This window comes from Pan paniscus, chromosome Y (assembly GCF_029289425.2).
Source record: "Pan paniscus chromosome Y, NHGRI_mPanPan1-v2.0_pri, whole genome shotgun sequence".
NCBI classification, from domain to species: domain Eukaryota; kingdom Metazoa; phylum Chordata; class Mammalia; order Primates; family Hominidae; genus Pan; species Pan paniscus.
In genome coordinates, this window is record NC_073273.2 from 19,452,409 (window position 1) to 19,468,708 (window position 16,300).

The following is a 16,300-nucleotide window of genomic DNA, read 5'->3' on the forward strand; positions in this document are numbered from 1 at the left end:
ACAGGTGAGGAAACTAATGTTCCAAGATTTTGCGTAATTTAATTAACTTTACACAACTTTCTGGTGCATTTTGAATCTTAAGTTGGATCTCTGCCTCCACAGTGTGCGGGCTTACCTCCTTTTCTATTTTGTGCCTCTCTGCTAGCATCTGCAAGGGTACATGTTTTATTTTTAGTACATCTTTTACTTGATGGTAGGAAACTTGACAAACAGGTCCTCAGTGGGAGAGAAAACTCACTGGAATTTGTCCTTCTCTCTGCTTCTTCTTACCCTGGCAGGTGTGAGAGTTATCAAGTGAGATGGAGCAGTGGTAGATCCTGAACAGCCCTCACCTGGAATATTGGTTATTATAAAAAAAATAGTCCTCTCACTTTTTACAAGTGTAATTTCTTTGCCTTAAAGTTTTGTCTGGGCTTTCTCTTACAGGTTCCTGTGAATGAAGTTGCAAATATTGATGAAGATAATACTACTGCCTTGCTGTCAAACAGTAACAGTCGCCTTTTTTTGTATCTCCAATTATAATTGCAATACATACTGTAAAAAGAAAAGAACACATCATAAATATCTTTATAAAGCAAAAGTCTTGGCTGGTGGCCAGGAGCAGTGACTCATGCCTATAATCTCAGCACTTTGTGAGGCCGAGGTGGGTGGATCATGAGGTCAGGAATTTGAGACCAGCCTAGCTGACATGGTGGAACCCCGTCTCTACTAAAAAATACAAAAATTAGCTGGTCTCGGTGGCGGGTGCCTGTAATCCCAACTACCCACGAGGCTGAGGCAGGAGAATCACTTGAACCCAGGAGGCGAATGGTGCAGTGAGCCAGGATCATGCCACTGCACTCTAGCCTGGGCAACAGAGTAAGACTCCATCTCAAAAACAAAACAAAACAAAAAACTTGGTTGGCATAGTGGCTCAATCCCAGCACTTTGGGAGCCCAAGGCAGGTGAAATGTTTGAACCCAGAAGCTCAACTCTAGTGTGGGCGACATGGTAAAACCCTCTCTCTACAAAAATACAAAAATTAACCAGTTGTGGTGATGTACACCTGTATTCCCAGCTACTAGGGAGGCTGAGGTGGGAGGATTGTTTGAGCCTGGGAGGCCAAGCTTGCAGTGAGCTGTAATCACACCACTGTGCTTCCATGTGGGCAACAAAGTGAGACCCTGACCCAAAAAATAAAAATATAATAAACTGAAAGTCCCCTTTATTCCCTTCTCTTCAAACTCATTTTTTTTTAATTTGAAAAACTGTTAAGAGGTTGTTTTTTATTCTTCTGGCTAAGTTGTATAAATTTCTTTTTTTTTTTTTTTTTTGAGACAGAGTCTCACTCTGTCACCCAGGCTGGAGTGGTGTGGCACGATATCGGCTCACTGCAAGCTCTGCCTCCCGGTTTCATGTCATTCTCCTGCCTCAGCCTCCCGAGTAGCTGAGACTAGAGGTGCCCGCCACCACACCCGGCTTATTTTTTGTATTTTTAGTAGAGACAGGGTTCCACCGTGTTAGCCAGGATGGTCTTGGTCTCGATATCTGGCCCATTGATCTGCCCACTTCGTCTTCCCAGAGTGCTGGGATTGCAGGCATGAGCCACCACGCCTGGCCTGTTCTATAAATTTCTAAGTGATACACATAAAGTTTATTTTAAAAATTACACTATATTTTTTAAAATTTACTCTTTCTCCAGGTGTATTCTATCTATCTATCTATCTATCTATCTATCTATCTATGAAAAGGCCTTGTTCTGTCACCCAGACTGGAGTTCAGTAGCTCAATTATGGCTCACTGCAGACTCAAACTCTCAGGCTCAAATGATTTTCTAACTTCAGCTTCTGAAGTAGCTGGGAGTACAGGTGCATGCCACTATTCCTGGTTAATTTGTAGTTGTTTTTTGTTTTTTTTGTTTTTTTTCTTTAAGCAGGGTCTCACTCTGTCACCTGGGCTGGAATGCAATGCACAATCACAGCTCACTCTAGCCTTGACCACTCAGGCTCAGGCAATTCTCCTGCCTCAGCCTCCTGAGCAGCTGGGACCACAAATGTGTATTAGCACACTTGGCTGTTTATTATTATTTGTAGAGACAGGGTCTCCCTATGCTGCCCAGGCATGTTGTGAACTCTTGTGCTAAAGCAGTCTGCTACCTCGGCCTCCCAAAGTGCTGGAATTACAGGTGTGAGCCACCACAACTTACCCAGCCTTTTTACTTTATGTAAGAATAGCATCAGTGTATTAAAAACATAATGGAAATTATTTATGGTGTCTTTTCAATTCTTATGCATTAAAGTTCTCTTATTAGAGCCTTTTATTAACGGTTATAGTGTATTTTCTGTAAAATTTTACTGTCATACACTACATGCCAATGATTCAAGATACCGGAACTTCATGAATGCACAGTCACAGTAGAATATTTTAGTTATCTAAGAAATATTTTTATAAATGATATATCAAGTTTATATGCAAGATAGCTGGGTCTAGTAGCAGGTGCTTGCAATCTCAGTGAAGGCTGAGGCAGGAGAATGGTTTGAACTCAGGAGGCGGAGGTTGAAATGAGCTGACATCTCGCCACTGCACTTCAGCCTGGGTGACAGAGCGAGACTCTGTCTCAAAAAAAGAAAAAAAACTTTGCCTGCAAGATTTTATGAGTAAGTATGTTTCTTACTTTTCTTTACAATTCCATATTACTGTCTCGATTATTTAGAATAGGTTCCAGGGAAGCAGTTGATTTCATTTTGCGTTTTACGTATGTATTATAATTTTGGATGCTATAATTTCCAACTCTGCCTGTACACTTCAAGTCAATGTGGATTTTTTTTTAATAGTACAAACTGTTCATAGATTCACCTTCATAATGTTAAAAGCAGTGGCAGCTCCTGGTTTAAAAAGGGAACAGTGGAAGCAGCAGGCCATTTTATTTAAAATTGCGTTAGATTTTTCAGATGGATGATAGTTAAGATCATTAAATCCCATTACTGCTTCTAAGATTTCCACAAAATAACACATTAAATCCTCAGTCCTAAGCAATCACGACAGAGATTCAAAATTGCCTCTTAATGTCAAGGTAAACAGCGCAGTTTCTTCTCTTGCAATAAAGGTACATCATTTGATATACAAGGGAGCATCGCAGTCAGACACTTACAAGATCGTGCTGTAGAAATAACTTCCATGTTTTCATCCGCCATGGGTATCCTCACCTCTGTCTCCCATGCACTAACACTATCAGTTTCCTCATGTGTCCTTTCTACTTTCTTTGAAAGAGGATGCTGATTGCAGACAATACATGACAGAGGCATTTCAAATCAGAAAGGAGTTTCTTGAGATATACATGATTTTAGTTTTAAGTAGAATTTCCTGAAGGGTTTTAGTTACAATACCACGTTCAAGAGGATGGTGGTGAAACTCATAGTAAGCGTTTGGCAAAACATAGATTATGGGGTAGCCATCTCCTAGAAACACTTCATCGGGGTTTATATATGACATGTGAAATATCGTAGGTTTAATCCTGGCACAGAACCAAAACTGAGTGCATTTCACTTGAACAGCTGACCAATCCCCAGCACAGGTCCATATCAAGAAACGGAGAAGAAAGAATCCATTTAACCCCAGAAACGTTTTCATTTGCCCAAATTGAAAACCAAATTTCACTCAGGCAACTAATGTTGGGTTTAATTAAAATATAAATCGGTCATACGTTTTCAAAATTAAATTATATGTGTGTGTGCTTGTCTCTATAAATATGTCCCTAACTTTGCTCATGGCTTATCTTCCATATTTTTTGGCTGATTTTCAGTGGTTGTTTTATCTTGTGTGGATGAATAGTCATTGTAATAGTCTTAATTTCACAAGGTGTTTAATTATAAATCTATACTTCCTTTGTGTGAGAGAAAATCTTTTGTGAACAAAATTTAATTTTTGGAAAGCTTTATAAGTCCATATTTTTTCTTTTAAAAATCGTGATTGTGGTAAAAACACATAATGTAAAATTTACCATCTTAATTCTTTTTAAGTGTATATTTCGTTAGTGTTAAGTACATTCACATAGTTATGCAAAAGATCTGTAGAACTTCTATGTCTTGCGAAACTAAAATTAAATTCCTTTTAAGACAACTGCCCATTTTACCATCTCTTCAGCCCTTAAGAAACACCATTCTAACTTTTTTTCCTATGAGTTTGTCTGCTTAAGATACCTGATTATTAATGGAATCATAGACTGTCACTTTGTTCCTGGCTTATTTCAGTTAACATGATGTTCTCAATAATTATCATATAATGTGACTTTTTAAAGACTGAATAATATTCTACTTTATGTATGTGTCACTTGTTATTAATCTGTTCATTGGTCAAGGGACATCTGGGTTATTCTGCCTTTTGGCTTGTGTTAGTAATGCTGCAATAAATTTGGGTGTGCAAATATCTCTTCTGGATCATGTGTTGTATATTTTAAATACATAGCCAGAATAGGGTTTGCTGGATTGTATAATGATCTTATTTTAAATTTTTTGAAGAGCTTTCATACTATTTTAAAAATAGGTTTGAGGTGGTAGATTATTGTGACTTTGCTTTGCATTTTTCTAGAAGAGAGATGTCGAGTATCCTTTTAAATGCCTAGTCATTTCTATATCTTCTTTGGAGAAAGTCATTTCAAACATTTGCCATTCTAAATCAAGTTACTAACTTTTTTTGTTGTTGAGTTTTAGGAATTTATATATTTTGAAAATTAACATCTACCAAATATGTGATTAGAAAATATTTTTACTTTTTTTTGTTACATGTATGTGTGTATGTATGTATGCACATATATAACCCTATACAAGGCAGGGTTTTCCTATGTTTTCATGGCTAGTCTCAAACTTTGGCCTCAAGTAATTGTTCTACCTTGGCCTCCTAAAGTTCTAGAATTATAGGCATGAGCCACCATGCCTAGCTTTCACCCACTTATTAGGTGACATTTGTATGCCACTAAATGTTTTATTTGATGTGTAGAATAGTTGAAGCTTAATGTAGTCCCTTTTTTTGTCGTTGTTCTTTTCCTTGTTGCATATGAATTTGATGTCAAACTTAAGGGAAGAGTTTTAAGACTTATGTCATAAACTTTTCCTCTATGTTTACTCCTAAGAATTTTATTAGTTTTTATGTTTAAGTATTGAATCCATTAAAAAAAAACTTTTCTTTTTTTATGTGATACAAAGGAAGCATCCAACTTTATTTTTTTCTCTGTAAATATTCAATTTGGAAAATTCTTTGTTAAAGAGATTCTTATTTTTCTATTGTGTGATCATGGAAAGCTTATGGAAGAGTATTTTATCACATATGCAAGGGTTTATTTCTGGGATCTCTATTCTGTTTCATCATCTATGTATCTGTTTTTGTGGCAATACTATATTTTTTTTATTTTCGTAGCTTTGTATTATGATTTTAAATCAGAAAATTTAATAACTCTTTGTTCTTTTTGAAGGGTGTTTGGCTAGTCACATTTCCTAAGCAACCTTTATAATTATACACAAAAATTCTGCAAAAAAAATACCATTGGGATTTTGACAAAAATTACATTACATTTTTATATCATCATGAGTAGTAATGACAACAATTTTTTTTTTTTTTTGGAGGTGGAGTTTTAGTGAGTCACTGAGGCTGAAGGGCAGGGGTGTGAGATGTGCTCACTGCAGGCTCTGCTTCCCAGGTTCAAGCAATTCTCCAGTCTCAGCCACCAGAGTAGCTGGGAATACAGTCATGCACCATCACATCTCGCTAACTTTTGTATTTTTAGTAGAGATAGGGTTTTGCCATATTCACCAGGCTAGTCTCAAACTTCTGCTCTCAAGTGATCCACCCACTTTGGCCTCCCAAAGTCCTGGGATTACAGGCATGAGCCACGTGCCGGCCCTGACATCTTAACAATATTAAATCACCTGACACTTCAGCAAGACTATAGAAAGGTTTTGCTTAATTTCCTCTTATTTACGTATTTGCCACATTTTCTTGCTTTTGAATTCTAGTTTCATTTACTTTGTATGACTTCAGTTTTCTTAAATTTAATAAGACATGTATCCTAACAGAATGTACCCTGTGTGACTTAGAATATCGCAGATTTTGCTCCTTTCAATTGGAGAGTTCTGTAAATGCTGGTTGGGTCTATAGTGTTCAGGTTTGGCTTTCTTACTGATATTACATCTGACTATTCTAGTCGTTATTGAAAGTGGAGTCTTGAAGTCCACCATTGTTGTGTTGCTATGTATTTCTTGCATGACTTCTGTCAATATTTCTTTTACATATTTGAAAGACAAGAATCAATTGAACCTGGGAGGAGGAGGTTGAACTGAGCCTATCGCGAGATCGTGCCACTGCCCTCCAGCCTGGGAGAAAGAAACTCTGTCTCTAAAAAAAAAAAAAAAAAAAAAAAAACAGAAAGATGTCAATGCTATTTATAGTAATATAAAAATTTAATGTAATTTTTGTCAAAATCTCATTGGTATATTTTTGCAGATTTTTCAAATTATATACATATATGATTTATAAATTATTGTTATAGATTCCTTGAAAGTTAATCCATCTCACCATTACATAATACCAATCTGTCTCGGCCGGGCGGGTGCAATGGCTCACGCCTGCAGTCCCAGCACTTTGGGAAGCCAAGGCGGGTGAATCATGAGGTCCAGAGATCGAGACCATCCTGGCCAACAAGGTGAAACGCCATCTCTACTAAGAAGTACAAAAATTAGCTGAGTGTGGTGGCGCATGCCTGTAGTCCCAGCTACTCAGGAAGCTGAGGCAGGAGAATCGATTGAACCGGGGAGGCGGAGGTTGCAGTGAGCCGAGATAGTGCCACTGCACTCCTGCCTGGTGACAGAATGAGACTCTGTCTCCAAAAACAAAAACAAAAACATAATACCAATCTGTCTCTTGTTCACATTTTTGATTTAAAATATATTTTGTTTAATATAATTATGACCATGGCCCTCCAATTGTAGCTACTCATTGCATAAAGTACATTTTCTTTATACTGTTACTTTCAACTTATTTGAGTTCTTAGAGCTGAAGTGACTCTTGTAGAGAGCACATTGCCGGATCTTCTTTGTTCTTAATACATTAAATTATTTATTAACTTTCTTTAAGGTATTTAGCTTTTTATATTTGAAGTAATTACTGCAGTTAATGAAGTTACTTTATTATTTGTAATTGTGTTCTGTGTTTCTTGTAGATGTGTTATTTATCATTTTTTCTCTTACTTCTTTATTTTTGTTTGTTGATTTTGTAGTGACATGATTGAATTTCTTTCTCATTTGCCTTTGCGTACATTCTACAGGTTTTTTTGGTAATCATCTTGAGAAATAAAGACTTCATAAATCATCTTAAAGTTATGACAGTATATAACAACTATATTTCAACTGAATGCAAAGTTGTACCTCTTCACATCCCCACCGTTTTATTAATATCACATATTATCTTTTCTTATTCTCTATGAACACACATTTATGCAGATTTTTGCTGCATTTTTTAAAGTCCATGGCAATATTTTGAAAATTTTGTGCACCATCATTATGACAGTAGAGATTTCTTTACCTGTTTATATATTTACCTTTAATATAGCACTTTCTATTTTCATGTGCTTTTATGATGCTGTGCAGCAACATTTCATTTTTTGACGTGATAGAGTTTCTTTAACGTTTCCTTTAGGACTGTTCCAGTGGTTAGTAACAGACTCAACTTTTATTTATTTTGGAAAGGTTTAGTTTTTTTATTTCTGAAGTGATATTATTCCAGTTGAAGGTTTTTGTTTGGAAGTATTTCTTCTTGTTTAATTACCTTGTCATCTGGGGATTTCTCAGCTACTTTTTAAAAATAACCGCTTTATTACTTTTCTCCTGTATTGTTTTTGTAAGATAACAAAAAAATGTAAATATTTATATTTATAAATATAATAGTCCACTTGATGGTGTGCAGTACGTCCTATACTTTTTTCTACATTCTGTTTAAAAAATTTGTTTTTATCACTCAATATTTATAACTACAATGTCATTAATTGTGTAATTTTTTTCTCCTTTATTAGTCTGCTTTTGTGAGTGTTGATTAAATTTTTAATATAGTTATTATGTTCTTCAGATTCACAATTGTTGTAGGTTTTTAAAAATATTTTTATTGATATCTCATTTTCTTTATGTATCACTTCTTCTAATATTCTTTTGTTATCTGTGTTCTGTTTTTGTTCATTAAACAGTTTTTTTCTAATTACATTTTATTGAAAACTGCACTGAATGCTAAATGTCCATCTTTACAATAAACAACTACAGTAATGGTAACTCGTACTACACTACAACAAAACGTACTTCTGATAGCCATTATTTTTCTGTTTGGGACAATTTAAAAAATTTTTCTTTTCTTACAAAAACGTAAATGTACCTAATCAAAGCATCAAAATAGGCCATCTTTTTAAACAAAAAGACAATGATTCACAAAAGACTATGAACAGAACATGTAACTAATTGAGGCAAATCTAATAGAATTTGTTAAAATCAGTCACATCCAATACATCTGAAGTGTTCTTGTATAAAACACAACGTGAAGAAAAGAAGACTTTATCAATGTCTTAAAAAGTGGGTTTGTTCATAGAGCATCTGACAAGTTACCATTAAAAGTGTTTCCTGTGACATAAGAAAATGCAATATTATTTTTCTTGAACCCTTTTAGTGCAAGGGTTCAAGAAACCTTGAACCCTTTCCACTCAATAAAATAGCAGAGGATCTGAAACTGAGAAAATATACTTCATTACAAACAGCTTGTGAAACTTAATACTTTTTTTTTTTTTTTTTTTTTTTTTGCTTGCATTATCGGAGGCTTTTACTGAACTTGCAACCGACTTGCCCGCTCAGTATGCAGTTCAGATATGAGAGATGCTTCTCTGTACAGGGGCCGGTACTGTCTTCAATCCTATGGGTGCGGATGACTAACACAGGCACATAGTTTACTCCACATTTTCTAGTAATGTGATCTTCCTATTAGCAAAAAGCGGTAAACAGTCCCTGTAGACTGAAGGGACTCAAGTCAAAAGATGGGGATTTCCTCCTCATGGTTTTTATTTTGATGTTTGAAGTCTTGATGCAACACTCTGAGCAGGGTGTTCCGGACCTGCTGTGCCCAAGGGACTGATAAAGGAAAAAGTTCTATTTATTCTTTGTGATTTGACGCACAGATGAAAAACAACACACAATAACGGAAGTTGGTCGTTAATAAATCACACTCTAGTCTTTCAGAGCTTCCGTAAGCAGACGACATCTTCAGTTTTCTAGCTCTTGTAGTTTTAGCACTGCAATACCAATGAGCCTATGTCCAGAATCAGCTAAAAAGAGCGTCAGATTCTTTTTCTCTTAGTTTATCTATTTTTCACTGTCTCTTGTTCCCAAGTGTATCTGAATGATTACCTTCCGGCATTGTCTGTTATTTCTCCTTGGCGTACTCTCGATTGTCCCCGTGTTTGACGGCTGGTTGGGAGAGGGCGCTTGGGAAGGATGTTCCACTGTGGGGAGTTTGTGAGTCACCGGGATGCCTCCAGGGAAGATCCCTTCCATGGATGCGGGAAGTCCTCCTGGAGCCACCCCCACGATGCCTGGATGAATTGCTTGCTGGTCTATTTCCCACCAAAGCACAGATATGACAAAAAATTCCTTGTTCACACAGTTTCTTAAGCTTCCTGGGATGCGGCCTGTGATGGCTCCGCAGATCTCCGTGGCAGCTGTCTCCCTCATCTCCAGTGACACCTGCTGGCTGTAGCAGGCAGTGTGAGGAGTGCAGATGAGATTGGGGCCATCTTTCAACGGACCCTGAGCAAAGCTAAAGGGCTGCGACTCATTCACGTCGAGGATTGCCCCTCGTATCCTGCCCTCCTTGAGGGCCTGTGCTAAGGCTTTCTCGTCCACCAGGCCACTACGGGCTGCATTCACAAGGAATGCTCCCTGCCTCATCTGCTTTATGGTAAAGTCATGGATAAGGTGGTGCTTAAGTTCGTGGAGACTGCAGTGCAAGGAGATGCAGTCGCTCTGCTACAGCAAATCCTGCAGGGTGTAGACCCTCTGCATGCCCAGGGACTGCTCGATCCCATCCTGCAAGTAGGGGTAATAAAATATGACGCTGAATCCAAAGGCTGTGGCTGGAACTGCGAAAGCCTGCTGCGTGCGACCCTAGCCGATGAGGCCCAGCGTCTTCCCACGAATGGGGGCCACTCCCGAGGCCACCTCGCAGATCTGCTCCGTTCTCTGAACCCGCTTGCCTTCCCACAGTGCCTGGTACAGCCATGTGTTCCTCCGGTACATGTTGAGGATGTGGCCGTTGGTGGAATTTGCTGTCTCTTCCACGGCTGCGGACGGGATGTTTCACACAGCAATTCCAAGCTCGCTGGCAGCCTTGATGTCCACGTTGTCATAGCCACTGCCCACCCCCACGATCACTCTCAAGGCCTTGAAATTTGCCAGATCCTCCCTGGTGAGGTGATGGTGTGGTACATCATGGAGCCCACGGCTCCGTTTAGAACTTTCTCGTGGATCTCCTGCGTGGACTGCATCACAGAAGGCCACGGTGGCCAGGTCCTTCAGGATGGGCATGTACACAGTGCAGTCACGGCCGACCAGGAACGCGGCCAGTGAGCGGGGGCTCAGGGGGTCTTTCATGATCTGGCGGCGAATTCCTTCACAAATTCTGTCCAATCGCTGTCTCTTGACTTAGCGCTTATCGACAAGGGCCATTCTTTACGGAACTTTGCAACTCTCAGCTCAAAAGGCAAAGCAGTCCTCTAAGAACTTAGGGGAACTCGCAGGAGTCTGTATGCATGATGCCACTATGAACCCAATATAAATTTGTTCACAAACTCTATAGTTCACACGATGGGCTGTCCGTCTTTTTAAGGGAATATAGCTTCATTGATTCAAAACCATTTAAGGTGATGAAACCCATTTGCTTGCAACTCAGCCACCATCGCGCAGTCAATCAAAAAATCTCACCACGACCCTAGGTCTGGAGCTCCTGGAGTCCGCGACCGCTGGGGGTGGAGGCGGCTTCGTCCTGGTGCAGCCAGGTGCCTGCTCCTGCTCTGAGACTTGGGCGTGGGTTGGGGGTCCACCCGGGTGTCCTGCATGGTGTCGAGTCTCCTCCCTTGCGGGGGCCCTGCGGACCGGAGGAGTGTCCATGTCATTAAGGAGCTTTGATAATTATTTTGATTTTTGAAATTATATAATGCGAATACAACAAAAACAACAAAGAATAAACCTACAAATTTTGACCTTTAAAAGTCAACAAATATTTTTAAAGGTCAATATTTGTAGGTTTATTTTATTTCTTCATTTGGGACATGTTTTCGTCCTTTTCTGTATGCCCTGCAATCTTTTGATGAGATTCAGAAATTTATAAAACAACTGTGTAATGTAGTATGTACAAACTTTCTTACTACAAGATAATACAACAATCAGTGAGGCTGTACATCCTGGTGCTTCATTAACAGGGTCCTCAATGTGTCTTCTGTGGGCTTGTGTGTGTATTTTTAAGGTAAAGATATTTTTTCCCATTGTTTTCCAGACACGGTAGTCCTTTGCTTCCGCAGTTGATTGCAGTGTTTGTTTCTCTGAGGCTGTGATAAGCATGGAACTTCTCTTCTCAGCAGTCATAAGTTGTCATTCTCATAACTCTGCCATTTCCTTTAGCATTCCCTGTTGGGGGAGACAGAATCTAGTCATCGGGGTAGCCCAAAAAGCCAAACCTTTGAATATATGTTCCACTGTTCTCATTCTATACTGAGGGAGATACTGAAAGTTGGATGTTTTCTCTTGAGCCCAATTGCTGTTCTGGGAAAGAAGAAGGGATGTGGTGAATATAAGCCAGACCTGGTTGCCTTGTACAGCAAGCTTTTCCAACCCGCCTTGTTTTGTTTTTGTTATGGCTCTGTTTTGTGTTAGGTTTTTAGCAGCCTGCAGCAATGGTTTTCAGGTTCTGTCTCTAGTGATAAGCAGCAAAGGGGAATGAGGAAAGGACCTTACTGGCTCAACCAGAAACAGAAGCTAAGAACTCATGGCTGTAGTCTCCCTTGGATGCCCCATTCTACAGTAAAGGAAATATCTTTGGAATGTAAAAAGAGAGAATAATAGGCATCACCCCAATAGGAAAGAATGAACAAATAACAAAGATGAGAGGTGCAAAGGCCAAGGAGAAAACCTTTAAAATGTGGTGTTGGAAGTTCTGCTTCAAAGAAATTGGTTCTGGAAAATTCTAGATTTACTTCTTTTGCCTCCACAGATGGGAATTTCCTACCCTTGCTTATTATGCTCTTCAATCTTCTAAGGCTTCTCCTGTTCATCCTCTAGCATTCCAGGGCATTCACAGTGACAGCCAAAGTTCTCCTCTTCTTTCTGTTATTCCTGTGAAGGCCTTGTGGTCTAAGTACTTTTCCATTGTTTTTGGGATCTGAGGAAATCTGCACATTTTGTGAGACTTCCATGTTAAGCTGTTTTGTAAAAATCTGTGCCTCATGTCAGAAGTTTGTGAGAGTAAAAGTGCAGGCATTGGGGTTTGGTTCACATATTTCAGAAAGTCCAAGGACAAAGGTTTCTTCTTCATAATTTTCAGTCCTATGATTTCAAATGTGATCCTGCAAAAAAATTGGAAAAAAAAATTATCAGAGCCCAAAGCACCTTAGCACATATGATAAAGTTGAATCTTCTATTTCACTTTATTCTTTTTTTCATCTCTGGTAATGTAGGTCAAAATGTTTTCTTTCCCTTAGTAGAAACTAACTTAGAAATGTGAACTCTCTATGCCAAACGTCTCACCTGTGGAATAGTTTATTGTATCTACTCATCTCAAAGAAATTTTAAAGAACTTGATGCCATAGAAAAACTTGGAAACTTGCCAGGAATAGAACAAATTCTTAATTGTCACATGATTTCTTAATGAGTTATTTTATTAATTAATCTTATATGAAGCTTAGTGGGACTGTGATCTGTACGTTTTCCCTGTCCTGTTTTTGTGTATGTCAAATTAGCCTATAATTTTAGCTTCGGGGGTTTCAGAATAGCATACTTGAATTTATGTGTTATACAGAAAGTGAAGTAGATAGTATGCACATCACATTAAGAAAAGTTTTAGTTTGTGTCTAAGTTCACTGCATAGAAAAACTTATCATTAGTGTTTCCATTTACTTTCCTCAACATCTATCTGAATGATAGTATAATTTATTTCTAATTGCTTATTATATTGTAGTGTTCCACAGCATATTTTACAATATTCATGTTTTTCCCATATGTAAAAATGTAAGGCTTTTCTTTGCTTTTATAAAAATAAATTATTGGCCAGTGCTGTGTCTCATGCTTGTAATCCCAGCACTTTAAGAGGCCGAGATGGGTGGATCACAAGATCAGGAGTTCAACACCAGCCTGGCCAACATGGTGAAATCCCGTTTCTACTAAAACTACAAAAAATATAGCCGGCCAGGTGCGGTGGCTCAAGCCTGTAATCCCAGCACTTTGGGAGGCCGAGACAGGTGGATCACAAGGTCAGAAGATCTAGACCTTCCTGGCTAACATGATGAAACCCCATCTTTACTAAAAATACACAAAAACTTGCCAGGCGTGGTGGTGGGCTCCTGTAGTCCCAGCTACTCAGGAGGCTGAGGCAGGAGAATGGTGTGAACCCAGGAGGCGGAGGTTGCAGTGAGCCGAGGTCTCGCCACTACACTCCAGCCTGGGTGACAGAGCGAGACTCCGTCTCAAAAAATTAAATAAATAAATAAATAAATAAATAAATAAATAAATAAATAAATTATAGCCTTTGCATTTGTATAAAAAGAGGAGTAATATATTAAGAATATAATAAAAAGTGTCTCTAATATCATTGAAATCTCTATTAAAATTTTCTTCTAAATGCTCTTTATGGGAGATTATAATGTATTTGTTGTGCAATTTTGTTACTCTAACCATATGCTAATAATTCAAAATCTGATCTTTCTGGGTGCCCAGTTATGGTTGAACATGCTAGTTACCTAGAAAGAGTCTTCTTCCGTTGTATGCTTTGTTTATTCAGTATTTCACAGGTTAATGTTTATTTAATTTTATTTTCTAATATTATATATTCTTCTATTTCCTTGTTAGGATAGGCTGCCTTACATCATTTGTGTTTTTAGATTCTGCCTATATATTATAATTTTGCACGACTATATTCAACTGTGTACAGTTTCAAAGAGTGTAGAAAATAAGTCAAATGTGAATCAACCATATGTCTATTGCCAACATAATTCTCTGTTCATCTGCCTGTATAAACTTTACTCATACTTTATTTATGACTTGTGTATTTGTTTTATTAGTTGGTGGTCAATTACTTTTTTAATCCTCTCTGGGTGCGTAGTTGTGGAAATTGTCTTAATTTCCACTTCTATGTATTAATGATTCTATATTACTTTTGTGTGAAGGAAACACTTCTGTGATTTGAAGGTAATTTTTTTGACCTCTGAACTTTTTACTGGCCTCCTGCTCCCCAAAGGGACCTTGCTTCTGCTGGCTCAGCACCTCAAAACGTCGGTGTTACTGGTCTCAGACACCACTTTGCCGTCCATTATCCTGCAGGGGTGTTCTTTTGGATGTTTTTCAGGTATTTGTTGCTGTCCAGAGCATCGCCAAGATTGAAGTTCTCCCCATCTTCTAGCAGGCGGCAGTAGGTGGCAATCTCAGCCTCCAGCTCGACCTTGATGTTCCACAGGTCCTCGTGCTCTTGGGCCTGGTGCCTCTCTTCCCGGGTTTGGGTCAGCTCTGACTCCAGGTGCAGCAGGATCCTGTTGAGCTCCTCCATCTGCATCTACCTCCCTCAGGCTGTTCTCCAAGGTGGCCTTCAGATATCTCATTGAGTCCAGGTCTATATCCAAGGACTGGACTGTACATCTCAGCTCCCTGAGCATCCTCTCGGCAGCTCCGATCTCAGTGGACTGCATGGTGAATACTGTGGTGCTCTCCTCAGTCTGCCGGCACCAGTACTTGTCCAGCTCCTCTCGGTTGTTCTCAGCCATCTCGTCATATTGGGCCTGGATGCCTGCCATGATCTTGCCAAGGTCCTGAGACTTGGGGACATCTACCTCCATGGTCAACCAAGAGCTGGAAATCAGGTATTATAAACCTTTAACTTCCTCCTCATGATTCTTCATGAGGAGCAGCTCTTCCTTGAGGGCCTCCATCTCTGTCTCCAGCAGAGGCTGAGTGATACTGGTGTTATCAGTAATGTCGCTCTCCACAAACTGGCATATGGCCAGCTCTGTCTCACACTTCAAAGTCATCAGCAGCAAAATGATCATTTTCAGTCTGCAGGATGATGCAGGCACTGTCTGCAGAATTGGCAAAGATTTTTTTATTAGTCTAGTTTTCTGTCCTTATGCCAGTAACAAACGATTTTGATTACTGTAGATTTCTAACATGTCTTGAAATCAGGAATTGTAATGCTTCCAACTTTCTTTATGTGGTCCCCTGAAATTCCGTATACTTTGGGGAGTCACATTCTCTGTTTCTGTCAAAAATAATCTTAAGAATTTCATAGGGATTGTATTAAATCTGTAGCTCACCTTGGGTGTTATAGACACGTTCAAAATACTAAATTTTCTAACTCTTGAACAAAAACATGTTGAAGAGTAAATTGTTTAATTTTCATGTATTTGTGAATTTTATGAATTTTCTTCTGTTACTGATTTCTAGTTTTAATCCATTTTGGTCAGAAATTATAGTCTGTAACCTTCAGTTTTTATTATACTTTAAGTTCTAGGGTACATGTGCGGAACGTACAGGTTTGTTACATAGGTATACATGTGCCATGTTGGTTTGTTGCACCCATCAACTCATCATTTACATTAAGTGTTTCTCCTAATGCTATCCCTTTCCTAGCCCCCCACCTCCAAACAGGCACTAGCATTTGATGTTCCCTGCCCTGTGTTCATGTGTTCTCATTGTTCAACTCCTACCTATGAGTGAAAACATACAGTGTTTGTTTTTCTGTCCTTGTGATAGTTTGCTGAGAAGGATGGTTTCCAGCTTCATCCATGTCCCTGCAAATGACATGAATTCATCCTTTTTTAAGGCTGCGTAGTATTCCATGGTGTAAATGTGCCACAGTTTCTTAATCCAGTCTATCACTGATGTACATTTGGGTTGGTTCCAAGACTTTGCTCTTGTGAACAGTGCCACAATAAACATACGTGTGCAAGTGTCTTTATAGTAGCATGATTTATAATCCTTTGGATATATACCCAGTAATGGGATTGCTGGGTCAAATGGTATTTCTGGTTGTAGATACTTGAGGA

The 16,300-nt window shown here is 38.8% G+C and overlaps 2 pseudogenes; both read right to left on the bottom strand.

Moving 5' to 3' along the window:
- Positions 1–3,023: 3,023 nt before the first annotated feature.
- On the bottom strand, positions 3,024–11,251 carry LOC129395706 (C-terminal-binding protein 2-like; annotated as a pseudogene).
- Positions 11,252–14,318: 3,067 nt separating this feature from the next.
- Positions 14,319–15,325, bottom strand: LOC129395705 (keratin, type I cytoskeletal 18-like; annotated as a pseudogene).
- Positions 15,326–16,300: the final 975 nt, after the last annotated feature.